At 43.1% G+C, this 25665-nt stretch overlaps 2 protein-coding genes across 19 annotated transcripts in view; both read left to right on the top strand.

Annotated features, from left to right (window-relative positions):
- Positions 1 to 7793, top strand: part of EBPL (EBP like) — a 94965-nt gene extending 87172 nt beyond the window's left edge. For all 4 annotated transcript variants that reach the window (XM_073795180.1, XM_073795181.1, XM_073795182.1 and 1 more), the window contains one exon: positions 7433 to 7793. The gene's annotated coding sequence lies outside the window, so the exon portion shown is untranslated. The remainder of the gene's footprint in view (positions 1 to 7432) is intronic.
- Positions 1 to 25665, top strand: part of RCBTB1 (RCC1 and BTB domain containing protein 1) — a 66052-nt gene that overhangs the window by 5767 nt on the left and 34620 nt on the right. For 2 of the 15 annotated variants that reach the window (XM_073795162.1, XM_073795165.1), the window contains exons 1-3: positions 10064 to 10159; positions 10679 to 10783; positions 10955 to 11032. The exons of 4 other annotated variants lie outside the window; for them this stretch is intronic. The gene's annotated coding sequence lies outside the window, so the exon portion shown is untranslated. Of the gene's footprint in view, positions 1 to 10010; positions 10160 to 10678; positions 10784 to 10954; positions 11033 to 25665 lie in introns of those variants that run through there. 9 more of the 15 variants (XM_073795163.1, XM_073795167.1, XM_073795164.1 and 6 more) reach the window with 7 other exon arrangements.

Raw genomic sequence — 25665 nt, forward strand, 5'->3', positions numbered from 1 at the left:
AGTTTTAGTAATATGTGTCTTGACGTGTTTCTCCTTGGATTTATCCTGTATGTGACTCTCTGTGCTTCCTGGACTTGATTAACTATTTCGTTTCCCATATTAGGGAAGTTTTCAACTATAATCTCTTCAAATATTTTCTCAGTCCCTTTCTTTTTCTCTTCTTCTTCTCGGATCCATATGATTCAAATGTTGGTGCGTTTAATGTTGTTCCAGAGGTCTCTAAGATTGTCCTCAATTCTTTTCAATTTTTTTTCTTTGTTCTGCTCTGCAGTAGTTATTTCCACTATTTTATCTTCCAGGTCACTTATCTGTTCTTCTGCCTCAGTTATTCTGCTATTGATTCCTTCTAGAGAATTTTTAATTTCATTTACTGTGTTGTTCATCATTGTTTGTTTGCTCTTTAGTTCTTCTAGGTCCTTGTTAAACATTTCTTGTATTTTCTCCATTCTATTTCCAAGATTTTGGATATCTTTACTATCATTACTCTGAATTCTTTCTCAGGTAGAGTGCCTATTTCCTCTTCATTTGTTTGGACTGGTGAGTTTTTACCTTGCTCCTTCATCTGCTGTGTGTTTCTCTGTCTTCTCATTTTGCTTAACTTACTGTGTTTGGGGTCTCCTCGCAGGCTGCGTTTCATAGTTGCCATTGTTTTTGGTGTCTGCCCCCAGTGGCTAAGGTGGTTCATGGGCTGGGTAGGCTACCTGGTGGAGGGGACTAGAGCCTGTGTTCTGGTGGATGAGGCTGGATCTTGTCTTTCTGGTGGGCAGGTCCACGTCTGGTGGTGTGTTTTGGGGTGTCTGTGACGTTATTATGATATTAGGCAGGCTCTCTGCTAATGGGTGGGTTTGTGTTCCTGTCTTGCTAGTTGTTTGGCATAGGGTGTCCAGCACTGTAGCTTGCTGGTCATTGAGTGGAGCTGGGTCTTAGCATTGAGATGGAGATCTCTGGGAGAGCTTTTGCTGTTTGATATTACGTGGAGCCAGGAGGTCTCTAGTGGACCAGTGTCCTGAACTCAGTTCTCCCACCTCAGAGGCACAGGTCTGACACCCGGCCAGAGCACCAAGAGCCTATCAGCCACATGCCTCAGAAGAAAAGGGAGAAAAAAAGAAATAAAGACAGAAAAAAATAAAATAAAGTTATTAAAATAAAAATAATTATTAAAAATAAAAAAATTAAAAAGTAATAAAAAAAGAAAAAAAAAAGAAAGAAAGAAGAGAGCAACCAAACCAAAAAACAAATCCACCAATGATACCAAGTGCTGAAAACAGTAATTAAAAAAAAAAAAAGGACAGACAGAACTCTGGGACAAATGGTAAAAGCAAAGCTATACAGAGAAAATCACACAAAGAAGCATACACATACACACTCACAAAAAGAGAAAAAGGAAATATATATATATATATATATATATATATAAAGGAGGAAGAGAGCAACCAAATCAATAAACAAATCTACCAATGATAATAAACTCTAAATACTAAACTAAGATAAACATAAAACCAGAAACAAATTAGATGCAGAAAGCAAACCCCAAGTCTACAGTTGCTCCCAAAGTCCACCGCCTCAATCTGGGATGATTTGTTGTTTGTTCAGGTATTCCACAGATGCAGGGTACATCAAGTTGATCGTGGAGATTTAATCTGCTTCTCCTGAGGCTTCTGGGAGAGATCTCCCTTTCTCTTCTTTGTTCGCACAGCTCCTGGGGTTCAGCTTTGCATTTGGCCCCGACGCTGCATGTAGGTCATGTAGGTCGCCTGAGGGCATCTGTTCCTGCTCTTACAGGACGGGGTTAAAGGAGCAGCTGATTAGGGGGCTCTGGCTCACTCAGGCCGGGGGGAGGGAGGGGTATGGATGAGGGGCGAACCTGCGGCGGCAGAGGCCGGAGTGACATTGCACCAGCCTGAGGTGCACCATGTGTTCTCCCAGGGAAGTTGTCCCTGGATCATGGGACCCTGGCCGTGGTGGGCTGCACAGGCTCCCGGGAGGGGAGGTGTGGATGGTGGCCTGTGCTTGCACACAGGATTCTTGGTGGCTGCAGCAGCAGCGTTAGCATTTCATGCCCATCTCTGGGGTCTGAGCTGTTAGCCGCAGCTTGCGCCAGTCTCTGGAGCTCGTTTAGGCGGTGCTCTGAATCTCCTCTTCTCATGCACCCCGAAACAATAATTTCTTGTCTCTTAGGCAGCTCCAGACTTTTTCCTGGACTCCCTCCCAGCTAGTTGTGGCGCACTAGCCCCCTTCAGGCTGTGTTCACGCCACCAACCCCAGTTCTCTCCCTGGGATCCGACCTCCGAAGCCCGAGCCTCAGCCCCCATCCCCCGCCCAGCCCGGCGGGTGAGCAGACAAGCCTCTTGGGCTGGTGAGTGCCAGTCGGCCCTGATCCTCTGTGCGGGAATCTCTCCACTTTGCCCTCCGCACCCCTGCTGTGGCTGTGCTCCCCTCTGCGGCTCCGAAGCTTTCCCCCTCAGCCACCCACAGTCTCCACCCGCGAAGGGGCTTCCTAGTGTGTGGAAACCTTTCCTCCTTCACAGCTCCCTCCCATTGGTGCAGGTCCCGTCCCTATTCTTTTGTCTCTGTTTTTTCTTTTTTCTTTTGCCCTACCCAGGTACGTGGGGGAGTTTCTTGCCTTTTGGGAAGTCTGAGGTCTTCTGTTCAGTAGGTGTTGTGTAGGAGCTGTTCCACATGTAGATGTATTTCTGATGTGTTTGTGGGGAGAAAGGTGATCTCCACATCTTACTCCTCTGCTGTCTTGAAGGTCTCCTCGAGATCTTCTGTGGTATTGCCCACAGAAGAGTGTAGAGTTTTGTGCAAATAGTTATTTTTTTTTTTTTTTGGGGGTTTTTTTTTGCGGTACGCGGGCCTCTCACTGTTGTGGCCTCTCCCGCTGCGGAGCACAGGCTCCGGACGCGCAGGCTCAGCGGCCATGGCTCACGGGCCCAGCCGCTCCGCGGCATGTGGGATCTTCCCGGACCGGGGCACGAACCCATGTCCCCTGCATCGGCAGGCGGACTCTCAACCACTGCGCCACCAGGGAAGCCCCCGCAAATAGTTATTGATACTAGACTCACTGGTATAAAAGCCCCAAGTATATGAGATTCCCCCTAACATTTTAGTATCTATCTTCCATGGAGTTTTATAAGAATGAAGAGCAACAGCTGAACAATACTTTATAATTGGGGAACAATAGTGGCAGAGATGGTATTTTATGGTCAATGGTTTCGGTTAGAGGAAGTTTACAAAGAATACATTGGTGCCTGGTTTTCCATTTTGAAATGAGGATGATTTTATATGTACTACTGGTTAAACTTATTTTGCTTTTTTCAGTCCATCCTAACTATTCATTTTTTCCCTTCTTTTTTGCATATTTGCTTAAGATGTTTTCCTTAAAAATATTAAAAGTAATAGATAAATTTTTTAACATTGTATATGCAACATCATAAGGACCTTAGAATGTTAAACTCTGAATCTTGCCTTTCGTCTTCAATGTGATTGCTGTGTAATATCCTAGTTTCACCCTGTGTTTACCCTCTAAAAATTAGTAATTTTTTATAGTCAGTGTTTACTTAGATTTACCAATGTATCTACTGATTTCTTTGCTCATTATTGATTCTTGCATTCTAATCCTTCCTCCTTGGTTTATTTTTCTTCTTTCTGCAAGGGTCTGTGAGTGGGAAATTCTCTTAGTCTTGGTTTGAAAATGTCTTTATTTTATCCTCACCTTTGAATGTTAGCTTAACTGGATAGAAAGTTCTAGATTAACAGATATTTTCCCCCATCATTTTGAAGATATTATTTCATTATCTTTGGCATCTATTGTTTGTAATAAGAAGCCAGCTTTGTATGTGTATTGTTTCTTTGTAGGTGAATGTGACTTTTAGGCCCATCCTTAACATTTGTAGAACCCAGTGCAAAATTACAAATGGAGGCTCACATATCATATGTCTAAAAATTTATGAGTTAAAAATCAAGCCAACAACTTGAATAAAATATATTCTGTTGTGTCTTGACAAATACAGCTTTTAAAAACCTGGATGGCCAAGCCTTGAATTTAGTATTCTTGGAATCTTTGGGGTTCCATATTGGAACTTGGCACAGCAGGGAGGGAGTACCATCCTGGTCCCTGTCCCAGAGTTCACCTCCCATCTTTTCCAATCCTGGCTTCATCTCACACTGCAAGGAGCTTTACACATATGCTTGGGGACACTCAACTTCCAAGCCCTACAACAGTCCCTCCCTGAGCACCCCATGGCCCTAAGGGTGTGCAGTCTGTCTTAGGGGGGATGGATATACGGAAGAGGTCCATGCAGATCCTAGAAGTGGACTGGGAATTCCAGGGTCTTGGGCACCTGGAACATGGTTTGGAGGGAAGGGGCAAACTTTGGGTGGGCATGTTTCTTGATGTTGCAGTGACCTCCTTAATGGTTTCTTCCCATCCCGTCTTTTTCCTCACTATCAGAGAGAATTTTTTAAAAGCACAAATCACAGCATTTTACACTCTTGCTTAAAAACCCTTTAAAGGCCTCCCATTGCATTTGAAAAAAAATCCTTTAAAAGGACTACAGATCTCTGGGTGGTACTTCAACAGGCTAAGCTCTTTGGGAAGAGCCTTTATCCAAGATGTTTCTCTTCCTAAGACACGCTCTCCTACCTGCTCTTCCCATGACTTCTATCGTATAATTTTTGGCTTAAATGTCACCTCCTCTCCAAGTACACCTTCCCTGTGTTTGCTATTACTGCATCTTGCTCATCTCCTTCAGAGTACAAGTCATGAATTTATTTTACTTGTTTAGTGTCTTCTCCTTCAAACAACAATCTACACTAAAGAGACTGTCAAAGATAAGATATCCTGGGAAGTCGACTCTGAGATGATTAGCACATAGAAAGTTTATTAGGAGGGACTCTAATTAACACCTATTGAACAAAAGAAAGTAAGACTGAGCAGCAATCATTCAGGGGAGGCTGGCTTCCCAGAAGGGGGCTGACTTTCAGCAAACCAGTTCTCTTCAGCTGAAGCGATTCCTAAGAGGGCTGCAGCTGTGTTCTGGGCAGGGCGGTATCACATGCAGGACGGTCCATGCCTTGCGCCACTCAGATCCACTTCCTTCACACGAATCTAAGGAGCAGTTCCTTCAGGACACTGGGGTGCCATTTTTCCTTGGGAAACTTATAAAGAGGAAGGTTAGTAAGATGAACTACAACCCCCCCCTGCTGCTGCAGTTGGTCTTGAGGCTGTGACCAGTAGCCATCCTCTCCCTCCTCACTGTCAGTTAGCACCTCTGAAGGTTTAGGTGATTTACCCAGTGGAGTGACTCAGACTCTCTAAACCCATGTGTTCCAGTTACTGTTTACCATGCCCTTCTCAGGCTGCACCTGCCGCTCTTGTCCATTTGTCATCAAAATTGCACAAGGCAGTACTAAAAGATGTCTAAGTTGATTATCTGGGTGCCCCAAACACATGCTTCCCTGCCTCCACTGTGTAACAGTAGCCCTACTGCCTCTTGATGGTAAGAGTCAATTACGCCCACCAGGATCTTACTCTTGCCTGCTGGTCCTTGAAACGAGGGGCCCAAAGTGCCTGGGTGGTGGTGTAGCCTAAAGTTCAATGGATATTCCTGCTGTGTTCCCTGGTAGAAATGTTCCCCCTCTGAGAACCAAGACCTTTAAACCTGTGGTTACAGTTGTGAGGATGAAAAAGCAGAAATTCCCCAAGTGGGTCACTGGAATTGATGGTAAACAGGGACACTCCTGCTTCCACACCTGGATCTCATTCCCAGGTATTCTGGGGATACAGCACCATATAATGGTGATTGATTTAGAGCATTACTACATCCTTGAGGGTAGCACTTTATCCTCATAGGGTATCATCCCCAAGATGACAATTCAGCCAAGCTTTCAACAGGCTGCTCTATTGCTTATTAGGCCAGTAGCTTCTGGGTGTTTTGCCAAGGGATAGGTCCAGTGGATTCCACAGCCATGTGCCCACTGCTACCTCTCCTTTGTTATAAAGTGGATTCCTTGGTTGAATTCCATATTTAAGAAGCTCTTTCATCTGACAAAGGGCAAGGAAGCAATTCTAAACGGAGTGTATTGGATCACTTTTACACATAAAGGTGATCTTATGTGGGAGTGATATTGATACTATGAGAGGAGCAATCTCATGCCTGGTCCAGGGAGCAAAGTAGGTTTATCTTTTTATTGTTTATTTATTTTTTTAACATCTTTATAGAAGTATAATTGCTTTACAATGGTGTGTTAGTTTCTGCTTTATAAAAAAGTGAATCAGCTATACATATACATATATCCCCATATCTCCTCCCTCTTGCGTCTCCCTCCCACCCTCCCTATCCCACCCCAGGTTTATCTTTTTATGCCACCTGTTCAGCATAGCGTCTGCCTCAGTGCAGGTGAAGATATGAATCAGCAGAGTGGTCTACTTTAGCCAGGGCTAAGATGCTTGTTTGTTTATTTAATGTGTTTTCATGGTGAGCAAAGGGAATTCATCTGGTTCTTGGGGTGAGGGAAAAAAGGAATTAGAATTAAAATTCTTTTCCTAGTCTCCATTATCACTTCTCTCAAGCTTCCCCCTGCCCTGCCCTGTTTTATGCCATGTTTATTTATCCCAACTATAAGAGCAGAAATTATTCCCAAAGTAGTTTGATCAATAAGGATTGAGGTTGTAAAACTCATTGTGACTGATCATGTTTACCTGTTTGGTTACGCTAATTGAAAATCACGGTGGAATCTCCCTCTAGATAGAGTCTATATTTTATTACATTTGCAAAACCCTAAAAGTTATGTCATTCTCAATTCTCAGAAATAATGATGTTTTTGAGAATGTCAGACAGATTTCCTGACTATGAATTATATACACAGGTAAACAATCTTATATAGTGACCTAAATATTCCCTATTTAGCCTTTGTAAGAGTTGGTGGTCCTCTGGCTTATCTCTCTCAATCTTGACCAGCCATGAGAAGAGGGAGGGGCAGAGAAGAAAAGGTGGAGATAATCTGAGTGCTCCCAGCTGTTTTCATTCTCTCAGGAGAAATAACATTCAAGTCTTTGAGGAAGTAACTGAAATCCCTTTTATTTTTGCTTGCTGACTGTCAAGAACTTTCTAGTGACGCATGAAAAACAAGTGTCCGCCTAGGGGGACCTTCAGAAGATTTTCTTGGCAAAGAAAATTGTGTAAGAGGTGCACTCAATCAAGTCCAGCTGAAGGAAGTGGGGCTGGATTGGCTGACCCACACCTGCCCCAAATGACACCTACAGGAGAAGAGCACAGTGGAAGAAAAGGGAGCAAACAAAAGATGATGTTCTAATTTTCCATTTACTGAGAGATTACCTTTTGAAATGAACTTCTGAAGCCTCTAAGAGTGATTAGAATTGTTCTGTGTCCCACCCACCTTAACCCTTATGTTAACTGTGTTTCCCTAGGTTCTTGACAGATGCTTTTTACCAGCATGGTCCTGTATTAGCGTGAACGCCAGGAGGAAGAGTCCTCGTCCTTGCGCATCTTGGAGATAGAGCCCAGTTTCTTCTTAAAGTACTACTTGTAAATTGACAGCCTTTTGCCCTGTAGAAAAAGGTTAGAGAGCTCTAAAATAATCTTCTTTGGAACAACTAATTTTGCTGTTTTCAGATAACAATTATAGAGAGCTTCTGGAGCTGGAAAAAAAAAAAAGTAAAAAAAAAAAAAAAGAAATCACCCAGCACTAGTGCACAGGTCAATTTTAGGTGAAGAGCCTAGGATTTGTCTAATGGAAAGTTACTCAATCCAATAAATGATACTAATAAATGGCTAATTCTTTCAAGTACATTAACGTTAACCTAATTAGGTTTCCTTTGTTCCAGATGTAAATGAGGTAATCAAGTCCAGCCAGTCAGGTGTTACTTGCTTTTCTTAAATAACACTGTTTCAGGCTTCCGTATCTTTGAACACACTGCTCTCTCTTCTGGAAGAGCCTTCACTCCCTTTTTCATCTAACTACCACTTGTCCACGAAGTTCACCTTCCCAGGAAGTTTTTTTCCTAACCCCCTGTATAATTCGTGGTCCCCCATATGTGTTCACTTAAGCATTCTGTATCACACTTTTCACCCTGGACTGGAATAACCAGACTACACCTTCCCTGAGATCAGCAACCATGTCTTATTCAACTTTTCATCCTCCAAGATGCTGCAAATACAGCATCAGGCACACGATAAGCAGTGAGTGCTCAGGGATGACGCAAACCCCCATTTTTTCTCAAACATGTTTTATTGAAGTAATTTTGATCAGGTTGATAGCTAAAGAAACTGACTTCAGTGTTTTGAGAAAAGTAGGCCTCTTTTAGTAAATTCACTGAACCGCTACCTTGGTCAAGCCACTTCGTTCAGTGGATATTAAGGGTCTATCACGTGGACCTTCACTCAGTGGATGTTGAGGGCCTACCACATGGACCCTCCTCATTCAGTGGCTACTGAGGGCACAGAAATAAGCCCAGAAGTCTTGTTTTAAAGAGTTTATAATCTAGGGAAGAAGATAGGGATAGATAATTTACTTCTTAGAGGAAGTGAACAGTACATTTTTGAGCAATGTGAGATTTATGTATCAGAATATGTACAAGGTCCTGGAAATCAGGGAAGGAGTTACATCTGACACCATCTGAATGAACTTCAGTTGCCGATGCTGTTGAATCAGGAGGATGCAGGGTAGGAAGACAAGAGTAGGTGGTATTTGACCTGGATTTTGAAAGATGAGTAGGAGACTGATGTGTACCTTGGCGTGTTGTTAAAGATAACAAGGGCTCAACAGTGGTTAAAGCAGTAAGAACAGAGTTTATTCAGGAACTATTGCAATAGGGGAAAAGAAACCTCAGTATACAACTGGGCTCAGTTCCCCTATTGCAATAGTTTTTGATTAAAATCTGTTTTTACTGCCTTAACTACTGTCTGGTTCTGGTTTTCTTTATGGGAGGAGAGGGTGCTGACTCAAGGCATTTCAGGCTGAGGCAAAAGAATGAACAAACATAAAGAGGAGTAAAGCAACTGAGGGAAAAAGTAAGTAATCTAAAGAAAATTGAGCAGTCAAGGAAAACAGGAATTCTCTGCAGCCAGAGCCTCCAGTAGTACTGCACAAGCGCTGGAAGATGAGGAAAAGTAGGCTTCTTTTAGCTTAGAAAATGCTGTGTTTTCCTATTTAAATGGGGAAAGTTTAAACAAAATTGCTTGAAAAGTTATGCCAAGAAGTTGGGACTTTATACTGTAGAGCCAGGGAGTTTCCAGAAAGCTGTGCAGTACTTTATAAAGATGACTGTGGTCTCAATAGATGTTAGGCTGCATGAAGCACCAGGAAGCATCTCCACTCCCAGCCTCGCTTTACTCATTTATAACAAGAAAAAAATATGGGTCTTTTGCTGTCTTAGGTCCCTTCCAATCTTGACAGCCTGCTTCCCCGAGGTACCGCTTCCTTCCTTCCATTACCTGGGCCCTGTGCCTCACTCCCTCCTTCCTTCTGATCTTGGTTTAGTTTCTCTATTCCCGGGCCTTAGGGGCTTTTCGACCGGTAGATAAATGGGGGGATGGTGGGGGCGTTTCTGGAGTAAAACGAGTCTCTCCTCCGAGGCCCTTTGTTCCCTGGAAGCACCACCTCAGTAATGCCCACGTGTAGGGCGCGCTATGGAGCAGGGAGAGGAGTTTCCAATTGCATGTCCTTCCTAGGTCCCTTTGGGGTGGCTGGACGGCCCTCCCCACGGCCAATCAATCATCCAGGGAGGGCGGCAGGAGCCCGCCCCTCGCGCGTCCCTGGTTCCCAGAGAGACAAAAGCCTTTGAGTCTCGGCAGCCAACGAGCGCGACCGCGACTCTCCGCAGAGCCTGGGGGCGGATTCGGACGGCCAATCGGCTTCTTGAGGAGTCCCGTGCCCGCCGGCCCAGGGCCGAGAGACTACAGGATCCCAGCCTGCCCGGCGAGCGGATTTGCCCGGGGCTGGCCGAGCGAGCTGGGAGGCGGTATCACGTGAGGCGGCCCGGACCACGTGACCCGGCAGCCCGGCCCCCGGCCCACTCGCCAGCTCCGCCTTTAAGCCCGCCACTCGCTGGGTCCCGCAACGCTTGCGAGGTCCTCCCGGCGCTCCCGGCTGCTGGGCCTACATGGACGGCGCGCGGCCGCGGCTGGCCTCCCAGGTAGCCGTGGGGAAGGGGGGGCGCGGGCCCGAGCTCGCGGAGACCCCTTTCGCCCCTGCCTTCTCCTTGCTCCCCCTTCCCCGCGGGCCTGGCCGGCGCGCCCTGTTACTCCTGCGCCCTCCCTCCCGCCCTCCGGCCCGGGTCCCCCGGCCCCCCGTCCGCTGGGCGCTGCATCCGGGCGGGTGATGGGGCGGCCGGCTCCGCACCGTTAGCGCCTTTGCTAGCGTTTCTTCCGAGGAGGAGGGGGGACGGGGTTGGGAGAAGGTCGGGAAAGTTTTCCCTACTCCCTCTCTTTTTTGAGCTTCAGGGACGCGGTTTTGCTCGTAGCTGAAGTCTGTCTCTGCTCTCGACGCTGTTTGCGTGAGAGGAGACCTCCCCTCCGACTCTCCCGGTCCTCCCTCGGCCCTTAGCATCTCTTCCTCGCCTCCGAATGTCACAAACTATACTCTACGCTGTTTCCCTTTCCCCCACACCACGGAGTCCACCAAGGGGTTTCACTTAATAGGGACTTTTATCCAGGAGTGCGATGAACCGAATGAAAAGACATTTCTTGTCCTGCCTCGGGTAGACTACCTATTCTATTATATTTGAGATGAACATCTAGGCACGCTCTGGTCTGCTCTCGTAAGTAAGCTTTTTGTTTATATTTATTTGTATGTGAGACTCTCCGAAGTCATCTGCTGCAGAACTCTGCACCTGGGGATCACAATTTTATAAAGCAATATTATAACACTTAACCCCCCCCCCCCAGATTCATAGTCTTATTTGTCTTTGGCCTTTTCTTTTTGGGGGAAGATTATAGCCCTTGGAGGCAAATACTATGAGTTGCTGAAGCTGGTGTGCGTTGTGAGCTAGTAACATGAAAATACCAAGGTATGTAATGCTGAAAGTAATGGAAAAATGATTTAACCCTGACAACAGTTTATAGTGTGCTTTAGATTTTAGAAAGTATCCATTTGAAGTGGGCGCTGGTGAATTTCACCTTTTTAAGCTGCTTTCAGGGTTGAATATGTAACTGTATATTTAGATTCTATTAATATAGCAGTTGATCTGTGGAATGGGTATCTTTTAATCCATTGTGAAAGTACCAGTCCATTTATTAATACTTCTAGACAGGTCCTTTTTTTCTACCCTCCAGCGTTTCTCTTGAAGAGGGGATATTAATCTCTTAAGAGATTTCTTCCACGGTGGCTTTTATGTGTGATCCAAATGATCAAGTTCTGAGAACTTCGGAAATCAAATAGCCATAAAAACCAATGCAATCAAGTTTGTAGCTTTAAAAAAATTCTTTTAAAATTTTTAAAGCGTTGCCTCTGTGGTCCAACAAGAGCTTGGCTACATCTTAATAATCAGCAGTTCAAGCTGAGGAGTCTGAGACAGTGTCCTCCTTTATCTGAAAGAGTGGGAAAGATGAAACTGAAGGGAAGTCAAAGACCTTTATTATTATTTTTTTGGGGGGAGAAAGCATCGCTCTTTATTTTTTAAAATTTTTTTGAATTTTATTTATTTAATTTTTAAGATCTTTATTATTATTATTATGCTGTTCCTTCTGTGTGTACTACATTAAAGAGTAAGACAGGCATGGGAAACAAGGTTTGGACCCTCAAGGAATCTAGAATCCAAGCAGAAGCATGAAGAAGAATGTACATTACATGTAATTTATATCATCTAAAGATAACAAGTTAATATTTTGGGGTGTAAGCCCTTTTTTTAAATTTATTTATTTTTGTCTGTGTTGGGTCTTTGTTGCTGTGCGCGGGCTTTCTCTAGTTGCGGTGAGCGGGGGCTCCTCTTTGTTGCGGTGCGCGGGCTTCTCATTGCGGTGGCTTCTCATTGCGGTGGCTTCTCGTTGCAGAGCACGGGCTCTAAAGCCCAGGCTCAGTAGTTGTGGCGTACAGACATAGTTGCTCCGCGGCATGTGGGATCTTCCTGGACCAGGGCTCGAACCTGTGTCCCCTGCATTGGCAGGCGGATTCTTAACCACTGCGCCACCAGGGAAGCCCTGGGGTGTAAGTCCTTTTTATGAGACAGATTTACTGGGTTGCTGTGTTCAGATAGTGAGATTCCAGATTGTAAGAGATACTGTGATATCCAAATCTAGTTCATTCCTGAGCCTAGGAGAGCCAGTTACAAAAGTTTGAGTATTGAAGAATTTATCCAAATCTATTTGCTTCTTGAGTTATAGAGTTTGGATAGCAAGAATTCAAATAGTTGGGGAGACCTCTATGTTTTCTAGTATTAGATATACTTTAAAAAATGATATCATACTCATGCATACATAATATATTGTAAAGTGTGAAATGACTTCAGAAAATGATGAGTCTCATCTGGGGAAGATTATACTCAGACCGTTCCTGAAGGATGGTCTCTATTTATCCCACAACCCCAGAAAAGATTCCATGGCTTTTCTAAGCTTAGCATTCCATGGGGGAAAAAGAATATTTTGCCCAGGTATTCTTTTTCATGCTTAAGAAAAAGTTCTAGTTTGGGAAATAGACAAAGTCTATCCCCTCTCTAGTGCTTCAATCCTGAACTCAAGTGGTATTGTGTAAAACATTCAGTAATACTGTTTGCAGCTGTGGTAGAGGTGTTTTCCAAAGATGACTGCCAGCAATTCCTCCCATCCCTCCACTACTGCTTCTCCTCCCATCAAGAGATGCCGTCTGTTTCTGCTCCCTCTGAATCTAGGCTGGCCTTGTGACTGCTTTGACCAGTAGAATGTGGTGGAAGTGATGTGTGCCAGTTCTGGACCTAGTCCTTAAGAGGCCTGGCAGCTCCAGCATTTACCCTCTTGGAGGCCAACAGCGTGTACAGAGGCTTGGGCTAGACTAGGTGGAGAAAGAGAGCCCACCTGAGAGAGATATGCGAGCAAGGCCTGTTTCAGCCCTAGTTAGTCAAGTTCCCAGTGCCTGTGACCCCAGCTGAGCCCAATCAAAACACAGAATTGAGAGAAATAGCAAATTGCCGTTGTTTTAAGCCACTGAGTTTCAGGAATGACATATTACTCAGCAAACGGTAACAAACCCTGGGTATAAATGTGGTTCACATGTAAGTCAGTTCCAAGATGGGATCCCCGAGCACAAAATTGTGGCCAGCATATGCAGTGGCATGCTTTAAAGATAAATCTCTAAATGAATTAAATCTTTACTTCATATTAACATAGGGATGTGCTTACTGAATTGATTAAACTGAAGACTGGCTATGTCGACTACTAGGTAACTGGTTAAGTCAAAAGTCATTTTCTTTTGTGTAGTTGGTTATTATTTGTATATATGATTGTTACTATCAGTCTTAACACTTGGTGATAGGAGTATCTGACATATTTTAAAGGAATTGCCAATTGTTGAGATGACAGATGTGTGGTGTTCCTTGCAGTTTGCCATTTGCTCAATTTAGCACCATGCTTGTAGTCGTAAGTCTTGACAGTACAGACGTAAGATCTGCAGTGAACGCATGTCTTGAGAGGTGCTTTGCTCTCAAGGGTCAAGGAGAGTGAATCTTATGCACACTGTCGTTTCTAATGGATATGTTGCAGGACTTTAAAAAATAACTGATGGATTTTTCAGGGGCACTTCTTCCTGCCTTTAAATGAAAAAGTTCTCTGAGCAACTTTCCATTCCAATTCTGGTTAGTTCGGTTTAAAAAAAACCCAGAAAACCAAAAAAACCTCTTTTGTTGGAGAAGAAAAGCTCACAGGAGATCAAATGGATGCCTTTATAGACTTATGGTCTCCAACTCCCCCCGGGCTCTGTCTTAGCATCTTTTTAGGTTTCCCTGGTCAGTGCTCTTTCCCATCCTCCCTGGTGGCTGCTTCAGACTTGAGACCCTTGTTTTTATTGCTTCACCCCATTTTCTGTTGCTACCTCCCCTCTTGTTCTCAACAGTAAGCCTTCCATCTTCCTTCACTGGGAGAATTGGTGACCTCAGGAGAGAATGCCCTCAAATGCAAATCAAACCCACAATGACCTACCACCTCACACCCACTAGGATGATTATAACGATAAAGACAGACAATAATTAGGTGAGGATATGGAGAAATTGGAGCCCTCATAAATTGCTGGTGGAACTGAAAAATACAGCCTCTTTTAGCAGAGTCTCAATAGCAGAGAGAATGCTAAAGAAAGAAATTACCTCCAACCTCTGGTTCCCCAACCTTTAAACTCCCTTTCATCGTATCTGTCCTTCTCTTGTGTTGTGTGGAAGATTCCCCAGCTTTCTATAGCTTATGTGCACCTCTGCTTCAGATCCCATTCCCTAGTCTTTCTCAGAAACCTCATTTAGTTATGTCCTCTCCTGTCTTTCTACTGACTCCTTCCCAATAACATTTAAACATTTTCAGGTCTCTAACATGTTTGGAATAAAAAGATCATCCAAAATATGTCCTTCAGCTCCAGCCCATTTTACAGTTACTACCCTCGTTCTCCTTTTTCCCTCATAGTCAAATTTCTTTTTCTTTTTTTAAATAAATTTATTTATTTTTGGCTGCGTTGGGTCCCCGCTGCTGTGTGCTGGCCCCCTCCAGTTGCGGCTAGCAGGGGCCATTCCCCGCCGCGGTGCATGGGCCTCTCATTGCGGTGGCCTCTTCCGCTGCGGGGCACGGGCCGTAGGCACGTAGGCTCAGTAGTAGTGGCATGCGGGCTCAGTAGTTGTGGCTCGTGGGCTCAGTAGCTGTGGCTCGTGGGTTCTAGAGCGCAGGCTCAGTAGTTGTGGCGCACGGGCTTAGTTGCTCCACAGCATGTGGGATCTTCCCGGACCAGGGCTCAAACCTGTGTCCCCTGCATTGGCAGGCGGACTCCCAACCACTGCGCCCCCAGGGAGGCCCCTCTTCACAGTCAAATTTCTTGAACAAGTTCTTTCCATTCACTGTTTCTTCCTCTTCACCTTTCGCACGCTCTCAACTTGCCGCAGCCTGGCCTTGTCCATCCACAGCCTCACTGAAACTCTTCTTAAGGTCAGCAACAATTTTTGTTAAATCCTGTGGACCTTTATCCGTCCTTACCTTGTTTGGCCTCTCAGCCGCGTCCGACACTGACACTGCCTCCTCTGTGTGATGCTCACGCCCCTGGGCTTCTGTGTCACTGTTCTCCTGTATCTTCCTATTCTGCCTGTTCCTTCCGTCTCTGTTATGGAGCACCCATTGTCCCTTTGCTGTCAGAGTTCCTTTGAGTTCTGTCCGATATCATCTTCTCTTCTTACTCTACACACTTTTTACTGAGTGATCTCATGCCAAATTGCCAAATCTCCAATCCAGATCTCTTTCTTTTTAAAATTATTCTTTTTATTGAAGTATAGTTGATTTACAAATATTGTGTTAGTTTCAGGTGTACAGCAAAGTGGTTATACATATATGTATATATCTATACAGATCGTTCTTGATCTTCAGATTTATAAATATCTATTGGACATACCTACTTTTTTTTTTTTTGCTGTACGCGGGCCTGTTGCTTTTGTGGCCTCTCCTGCTGCGGAGCACAGGCTCCGGACGCGCAGGCTCAGCGGCCATGGCTCACGGGCCCAGCCGCTCCGCGGCACGTGGGATCTTCCCGGACCAGGGCACGAACCCGTGTCCCCTGCATCGGCAGGCGGACTCTCAACCACTGCGCCACTAGGGAAGCCCTGGACATGCCTACTTTGATATCCCACAGGTAGCTAAAGGTAAAATGTCCAGGGTAGAATTCCTCATCTCCTCCTGAAGCTAGCTGTGTTCTCTCTACCATAGTAAGTGGCATTACAGATCGCTCACTGCCTAAGCTGAGCATCTGAGTGTAAGCCTTGGCTCTGCCTTTTTCCTTATCCCGCTCCCTCCTCCCATTCAGTCAGGTACAGAATGCTTTTGAGTCTGCCTGTTTTCCCCACTTGCATTTCCCTGGCATAGGCTTCCATTCTTTCTTTCCTGGTTCCTGCAGCCGCCTTAGGCTCTGAGTATGTCTCCCCCATCACCCCCATCTAGTCTGTACATTCTGCCAAAGTATCTTTCACAGACATACATACCTGATCACGCCACTTCCCTGTTTAAGGTCCTTCAGTGGTTATGTGTTGCTCTTTGGATAGTCTTAAGTTTTTTGGCTACAACTGTGCTGAATTTCTTTCAGTTCCTCCACCAGACTTTTACCTGGCATATATGTTCACTGTTCCAGGTGCTTGCCTTCTCTTCAGGTACTTGACACTTCCTGATTCGGGTGATTCAGTAGCATCCAAACCTCCCGGTCAGAGCATGGCCACACTGTGGTGAGCATCTGTTTATGTGCCTAGACCCCCCGATCACATGGAAGTTCTGCTGGAGGTGAGAGGGTGATGTTGGCTGTGTGTCATGTTTACCTAGAGGACTTTCAGTAAACATTTACGGAGTGAATATAGTGTGGTTCTGCCTGTCTATTGCTGGAATTTTAGTTTGGCTTTAGGCCATTACAGGGCACAGTTGATACTTTTCATGCAGCAGAGACTAGTAGATGAAATCACTTCAAAGATGTCCCCGTAGGAGAGGTTCATGATACCATAAATAGGTTTGAACTTGGGCCCCTCCATTCCAGCCTTGGACTTATTAGGAAAATAAAATGAACTATTATTGTGTTCTATCCATTTCTTTAATTGTTGACCCATCTATTTTTATGTAGTCTATTTTGCAAAGTCTGTATGTTTGGTGCAAAAAAAACACAAAACCATAGAAGAAAATTATTTGTAATCATGGAGGTTTTTTTTTTCTGGTTTCCTTTTGAAAATAAAAGTGTTTTGTAAAAGCAACATAGTCAGCTTCACAACCCTGAATGTTATTCTTTTTTGTTGCTAATGCTTTTGCCACTTGGGTTGTTTGCTTTGCTAACCCGAACACTTGGCTTCAGTAAAATTTTTTTTGTCACTTACAATGAGTGGTCAGATTCCCGACTTCCTAGAATTGCCTAAAGCTTCTGTGCAATGAAATGAAAGCAGCCTCTTGGATGATGGGGCTTAAGAATTGCTTCCTGAAGCCATTGTTGCAAATTGTGCTTCGAGTTAAGTAACCTGTTGGTGGTTGGGAGGTGACAGTAGTCTTCTTAAATGAGTGATGAATTTGAAGGAAACTGATGAGGCAAAGGGGAATCACAGTGAGTGTTAGGAAATTCTAAGACAGCAGCATGTGGTCTTTATTTTATTTTATTTTATTTTATTTTCCGGTACGCGGGCCTCTCACTGTTGTGGCCTCTCCCGTTGCAGAGCACAGGCTCTGGACGCGCAGGCTCAGCGGCCATGGCTCACGGGCCCAGCCGCTCCGCGGCATGTGGGATCTTCCCAGACCAGGGCACGAACCCGTGTCCCCTGCATCGGCAGGCGGACTCTCAACCACTGTGCCACCAGGGAAGCCCAGCATGTGGTCTTTAAATGAAGCTAGGAGGGTTACCTTGTCACCTGTACAGCTGCATCTTTATGAAGGACGGCAGAAACTCCTCTGGAGAATGCTACATTCTTAGAGTCCCTTAGTCTTTGTGGAATATGTCAAGTATTCAGGACATTCTTTCGTTTTCATTCTTGCAGTACAGTAATATTGCAGAAAAGAGAAGTGGATGACAGCTGTTCTACCTGTAACAGCATCAGTGTCTCAGCAAATCTCTGAAACTTTGCTCCTTTGATGTAGTTATACCAGAGAATAGGTGAAATAGTTTTAAAGTGTATTTTTATTTAAAAGACTTCTAGGCTGATTCTTTCAGAGGCTTGTCTGGACCTGGGAAATACATTTGGTGTCCAAATCAGAATTGTAGCATCTGCTCAGTCTCAAAAAGCTCATCAGAATAAGTATGGAGGAAAATGCTATGAGTAACATGTGGCTCTTCTGTAACTTGAGAGGTTTTTTGAATTGCTTTTGCTGTAGCGTGGATATATGACATAATGAGTTGTAAAGTTGTGCCCCAGAAGTTTACCCCAAACCCTATTCCTGTTTCCTCTGTTTGAAAGTTTTCTTAGAATTGAAATATAATGTACTCAAAAATAGGGAAAGATGGCCACACCCTTAAATCTTTTGTTTTCAAATGGGAACTTCTGTTGGTGAAAAAGGAAGAAGGCTATGAAAAAGCACTTGTTCCTGCAGGAAACCCAGATGATCTTCACTGAGGAAATGCTTACATTTTGTCATATGCTTACAATACTGAGAATTTGAGTTCTGGGATTTCATGTAACAGTTTTCTGGGAGACATAATTTTTATATAGTAATTGTTGTGCACATATTTTTTTTCCATTCGCATGTATCACGTGGGCTATATGTTTGCATGTTGCATCTCATTGCTTGCTTAGTTGTTTCACTTGCATTTGCATTCTAGGTTTCCACTTACTAGGATTGACTTCCTGTTAGTCCTGAAGTTCCTCAGAGGCAGGGGCCATGATTGTATTGCTTTATGATTTCCCCCAGCATTATTGTATATGGGGTCATTGTCAGAAGAATTAATATATACTATCATTTTGTTCACATTATCATAATGGTAGAGGTTTTTTTTGGCAAGGCATCTTAGACTTTATCGGTAGCTCATTAACTATAAATTCCTATTGTAAGGTGGGTTAGCAACTAAACTGGTAAGTAAAATCATCACCCATCCAGTTTATGAAAATAGAGAAACCTCTATTAGGAATCTTCAGTTTATGTGTAAGTGCTTTAATTAAAGTTTTTTTGCAATTAAAAAATCATTTTTCATATTTCACATTGCTGTTTCAAATAGTCTAAACCTGGCTATGGCTTATGTGCTGAGGAACGTACAGGCCATTTTCAATGGATTGTCCCAACATTCAGAGTCCTTCCTGTTTCCTGTGAGGATATCAGCTTCCAAGATAAAGAATGATACAAGTTCACTTCATGCCCGAAGGATGACACCAGAAAAGCAGTCAGAATCTCGGGGCTAACCAGTTCTGGGTTGCTCACTCTGTTTTGACCTCTTTTCCTTAGCAAGCTCTTAGGTCAGCAGAACATGGGTTAGGAGGTGTAAAGTCTCATCAGTAACATCAGTCTCCTTTGCGCCAAATACACCTGGTTAGAATTTGGGCGTCGAGGTCTCTGTGAAGCCACGTGCTGGCTTACGAGGCAACCCTAAATTTCTGGTATTGTTTAGTATTGAGACCATTATTTCATCAAAAACAAAGTTTTCCTATATTATTTTCTTTATTTCATGTTGTTTTTTAAACTCTCTAGACATATTCAAATATATTTTTGCTGGATCAGTAAAACAAAGCCTTCCCCTCACCCTCTCTTAACACTTGGTTCTTAGGGGAAGGGAAAACAAATGTGCTCTTAGAGGGTTCAAAAGATTGGCTGCTACATTGCTCCTTCAGTCTTCCAGTTCTAGATGTAGATTTCTAAAGTTGGAAGGTCTGTGTTTGTCCTCTTGATTGAATTTGCTTTCAGAGTGTAAAATGAAATAGCCTTTTCTTCCCCATGCCACCAGCTCTCTGAGGGACAGTGCCAGTCGCTAGGAAAAGCCATCCCAGGGAATGGGATATAGATCTGTAGTACTAATGGACACAGAGTCAGTCTGTGGGAACACAGGATGTATTTTCAAGTGCCAAAGAAAATATGGAGATCCAAGTGGGTTGGCATATTATCCTTTGAGAGCATTAAACTCTTTTCCAATCTCTGCTTCCATTTTTCTTTTCTGTTCTTCTGTCCTTGCTTTATCTCCATAGAGCAAAAAAATCATTGATTCACCTGTTAATGCATGAGTGATAATTCAGTCTGAACATGTCAGTGCTATTTATGAGAAAGTATTTCCTAAATAAAATAATGAATAAAAATAATGCAAAAAAGTCACTATCTCATTGAACTTCACAAGTTAACTACTTAACATAACTGACATGCTAATTACAACTCATTTTTATGATTATCAATCAAGCCCTGGAAGGACCTGTTCATCGAGGCAATTCGTTTGGTCTAGTTTGAATTGCTGTAAGTTCTAAGAAGGTGATATTTCTTTTAGAAATGTTCCATTCAGAATTTCCCTAATCTGAGCTTGCCTTCCCAAGACAGAATTATGATTATACTTTCCCAGAATTATTTTTTAGGTCTGAAACTTCTACATTTAATTTTTAAAAATGCATCTTTGAGTTTATTAATACAGGCTTGATAAAAGCCCATGGGATCATTATTTGATTTTTAAAAGTTGTGGTAAAATATACATAACATTAAATTTATCATTTTAACCATTTCTGAGTATACGGTTTAATGACATTAAGTTATGCCAGTGTCATCGTTCTCAGTCTCCAGAACTTTCTCATCATCCTGACTGAAATTCTGTATCTATTAAATAATAACTCCCCAAACCCATACCACCTAGGCCCTGGCAACCTCATTCTACTCTGTCTCCGTGAATTTAACTACTCTAGGTACCTTGTGTAAGTGGACTCATACAGTATTTATTCTTTTGTGTCTGGCGTATTTCGCTTAGCATAATGTCTTGAAGGTTCATTCCTATTGTACTGTGTGTCAGTATTTCATTTCAAGGCTGAGTAACATTCCGTTGTAGGTAGATACCACATTTTGTTTATCCATTTATCTGTTGATAGATATTTGGGTTTTCCATCTTCTGGCTGTTGTGAATAATGTTGCTTTGAACATTGGTGTACAACTATCTGGAGTCCCTGCTTTAAAATCTTTACACTAGGAGTGGAGTTGCTAGATCAAATGGTAATTCTATGTTTAATTTTTGAGGAGCTTCCATAATGTTTTCCATGTTGGCTGTACCCTTTTACATTCACACCTTCTACATTTAAGTTTATATTAAAAACTCATTTTACAGATTTGCCTGAAACATTCTGCCACCCTAGGTTGTGAATTGAAAGCAAGAATACCTCTTAAAACTTTTAACAGCTTAGGGGGTAAGCATAATTAAAATAACTAAGCTTTAGTTTCATTTAAAATACTTAGGACAGGAATAAAGATGCAGACGTAGAGAATGGACTTCAGGACACGGGGAGGGGGAAGGGTAAGCTGGGACGAAGTGAGAGTGGCATGGACGTATATACACTACCAAACGTAAAATAGGTAGCTAGTGGGAAGCAGCCGCATAGCACAGGGAGATCAGCTCCGTGCTTTGTGACCACCTAGAGGGGCGGGATAGGGAGGGTGAGAGGGAGACGCAAGAGGGAGGAGATATGGGGATATGTGTATAGGTATAGCTGATTCACTCTGTTATGCAGCAGAAACTAACACACCATTGTAAAGCGATTATACTCCAATAAAGATGTTAAATAAAATAAAATATTTTTGATCACAAAGTGTATGTTACAGAAATTTGGAATATATTTAAACAGAAGAAAATATCACCTCTAATCTCTCCAATGAAGTACATTTTGGTGTGTGTATATCCTTTTTCTTTATACGTTATACTTAAAAAAATTGTATTCACGTAGTACACATTGTTTTTTTATATAAATTTATTTATTTTATTTTATTTTATTTTTGGCTGCGTTGGGTCTTCGTTGCTGCACGCAGGCTTTCTCTAGTTGCGGCAAATGGGGGCTACTCTTCATTGTGGTGCGCGGGCTTCTCATTGCTGTGGCTTCTCTTGTTGCAGAGCACTGGCTCTAGGCGCATGGGCTTCAGTAGTTGTGGCACGCGGGCTCTAGAGCACAGGCTCAGTAGTTCTGGCGCATGGGCTTAGTTGCTCCACCGGCATGTGGGATCTTCCCGGACCAGGGCTTGAACCTGTGTCCCCTGCATTGGCAGGCGGATTCTTAACACTGTGCCACCCAGGAAGTCCCAGTACATATTGTTTTATAACATACTTCAGTCTTACAGAGTACTTTTGGTTTTTGTGGGGTTTTTGGTTTGTTTTTGTTTTTTACTTGAGAATAAGCACATAGTTTAGCTTTTTGTTAGCATCTTCCCTTTTGATGCACAGTAACATGGGAAGGGAAAACATTGGATTATCTTTCTTTAGGCACTTGGTTAATTACTGCTGAATCCTACTAACTTCTTGAGTTGCTAGCAGTAAATTTGTTGCTTGGCCAGTGTTACTGCCTTTGTTGTTCTCATGCGTTCATAAATCCACATAACTTCTTCCTTACATGTTTAACATAAAATTGTAGATTTTTATAGAACAGCTTTTTGGGAAACTCAGGCTCAGGAAGGTTATCATGGTTACTTTTGATTAAAAGTAAACCTGGGGGGCTTCCCTGGTGGCGCGGTGGTTGAGAGTCCGCCTGCCGATGCAGGGGACACGGGTTCGTGCCCCGGTCCGGGAGGATCCCACGTGCCGCAGAAAGGCTGGGCCCGTGAGCCATGGCTGCTGAGCCTGCGCGTCCAGAGCCTGTGCTCCCCAACGGGAGAGGCCACAACAGTGAGAGGCCCACGTACCGCAAAAAAGAAAAAAGTAAACCTGGGACTAAAACCCAGTCCTCAGCAATCTCTGTCCTTTTTACCAGGCCAGGGGTACTGGTGATGCTTTCTGATTTTATGAAGGGTGTGGACATGGAAGATACATGACTTGGCTTTTATATTGACTCTCAAGTTACAAGTGTTTGGAGAAATGTCTTGTTAAATAATGCTTCAAGTAATTTAGCAATGGGTAGACTCAGTTTGTATAATAAGCCATCATTATGCAAGTTAGCTTGATTATTTTTCAGCAGATTATCAAACCCTTAGGGCAGAGTTGCCTGTATAGTGATTAATGACTTCAGAATGATTATAGTGCTGTCAGGAAGTTGTATAACTTTGAATGGTAATATCCTTTTGTGTTATAATGTTAAAGGTGGTGAATCATATTTTTGGCCAATGTAATTATTCCCCCCATCTAAAATGTAATTGTATATTACCATAAAATATTAAATTTTGATACACTTTGATACAGGCTTTGATACAGTTCATATTCTAGGAAAATAGGCATCTGGATTTTCTTGGAATTTATCTACCTGCTTATAGATATCCACATTGTTTCATTTCTTATGTTTTCCCCCTCTGTTGTTTTTTTTTATAAATTTATTTTATTTATTTATTTTCGGCTGCATTGGGTCTTCATTGCTGCGCGCGGGCTTTCATTAGTTGCGGAGAGCGGGGGCTACTCTTCGTTGTGGTGTGTGGGCTTCTCATTGCAGTGGCTTCTCTTGTTGGGGAGCATGGGCTCTAGGCGCGCGGGCTTCAGTAGTTGTGGCTCGTGGGCTCTAGAGCGCAGGCTCAGTAGTTGTGGTGCACGGGCTTCGTTGCTCTGCAGCATGTGGGATCTTCTCAGACCAGGGCTCGAACCCATGTCCGCTGTATTGGCAGGCAGATTCTTAATCACTGTGCCACCAGGGAAGCCCTTGGGGGGCATCTTTTCTATTACTTCTAAAAGCATTTAAGACAATCTTCTTACCATACAAAGAACATTTATAAATCAAGAACAAAGAAAAGAATGGCAGTCCAGTAGGAAAAATAGGGACTTTATGTAAAAGAATGGCACCTGGACTCTTAATCACATGAGACCGAGAGGTGAAGGGTACACATGCTGGCTCCGGGTGGCGTGGCTTCAGGTCCCGAATCTGCCACTTACTAGTTTGAGCAAACTCTTAAAGTCTCTTTACTTCCATTTCCTTGTCTATAAAGTGAGGATTAAATGAATTAATAAATGTAAAGTACTTGGAACAGTGCTTGGCACATAATACTCAAGAAGTGTTGTTATTGTTGCTATGACTGTGATTATTTTTAAAAAATTATCCCAACCTCACTCATCATAAGAGAAATTAAAGTTTAAACAAAACTGAGACACCGTGATAACACACTGTGAGCAAGGCTGCAGGTGAAAGGGGCTGCCAGCATGGATGGTTCTTTTATGTATTGGTACTGCTTTAGTAGAGGACAATTTGAAATAGCTATTAAAGGTGAAACAGCTATTAGACTTGGACCCTGCAATTCCAGTTTTAGGAATTTATGTTAGAAACATATATTAAAAAGACATGTATATAATGTATGCAAACAGTAGTTTCAGTATTGTTCATGTTAGCAACAGACTGGAAGTGACTTAAATGTCTCCCAGTAGAAACAGGTAAGCTGTTAAATCGATGTCATGGAATGCTCTGTAGAACCATTGAAAAGAAATGAAGTAATTCTTATATGTGCTAATAGGAATGATTTCAAAGATGTACTGTTAAGTGGCAGCGGGGGAAGCTTCCACACACTCACACATATAATGCTATGTAAGTCTACACTGTGGAAGGAATTAGAATCAACTGTTTCAGTGGTTTCCTTTGAGGAGTGGGTTGGGGAGGGATGGTAGAGAGACTTACTTTCCTCTATCCTTTTGTACCATTTGAAACAAAAATTTTTTAACATGTTTATGTATTAGTTTTTACCCTCCCCGAAATCCTTTATCTCTTCCCACCAACACACACACACACACGCACGCACGCACATACATACACATTCATGCACACTTTTCAGAACATTCAAATGTTAGTCCAGGAGTCTGGCTATGCAGTGAGAGGGACCAGCCTGTCCTGATGGTGTTTAATGCTTATTGAATATGCGCTGTGATCCTTGGGGTATTGCAAGCATCTGGTCCTTGTCATCCAAGCTGGTGCTGATGGATAAAACCTCCCTCGGCGGTGGAAACTGAGGCCCTGGCTAAGTAAGCCCAAGCCCCAGGGATCTCTTCTGTAGGTACTGTTGGAGGTTCTGAGGCCAGAAAGACCTTGGCTCGCTTGGCTAATTTTAGAGGTCTGAAAAGAGGGTGGGCGGGAAGGAACTTCCCGAGTTATTATGAGTTATGTAGCCCATTAGGAAACCCTGGTTGTGTTTATCAACTGCTTGGTTCTGTTTCAGTTTCCAGAGGTGAGAGCCAGAATGGAAACTCACTTGGCATGATAGGTTTTGTGCTTTGTGCAGCCCCCTGGACTTTCTAGAAATACTTTTTAACTCTCGAAGAATTGGAACTATGACCAGGATTCTTTGTGTAAAACTTCTTAAACAGTTCAAATTTAGAGTTTTGTGGAAATTTATACATATCTCTACATTTTATAGGGTGCTCTTTAAGCTAATTGCTACTTGCATGAAATCTGTAGTCATCAGCTCTGACACCAAGATGAGGGTGAATTCTCTTACCCTTGTTCATGTAACTTTTCTCCGTGTGAAATGAAATGTCCATGTATATATGTGGTCATATAAATTAGGAATAGAACATAATACTTTCTTTTATGTTTTCATCCAGTAAATCTTAGGCTACTGCTTCTTAATGTTTTTGCCGCTCCAGGCTATCTGAGGGATGTCCCATTCCTATCATTAAACAGTGGCTCAGTGTGGCAGTGATTTTCTACAAGGGATGAGGGTCTTTCAGGGCATCCTGTGGGTGGTAGTGGGAGAGTAGGGAGGTAGAAATAATGATTCTGATTTTTATAACACACACACACTCCTAGTTGAGAATTAACTACCTTAGACAAATGAGTATTGTAACCTTTAACTTTATCTCAGTACCCTGGAGGGGAAAATACCTGACAAGACCTTGGTTTCATCTAGTTGGCATGTCTTCTCTCCATTGTCTGCTGTCGGGTTGCACATAAACATGTATGTGACAGATGAGCACTGA

This window comes from Tursiops truncatus, chromosome 18 (assembly GCF_011762595.2).
Source record: "Tursiops truncatus isolate mTurTru1 chromosome 18, mTurTru1.mat.Y, whole genome shotgun sequence".
In the NCBI taxonomy this organism is placed as follows: domain Eukaryota; kingdom Metazoa; phylum Chordata; class Mammalia; order Artiodactyla; family Delphinidae; genus Tursiops; species Tursiops truncatus.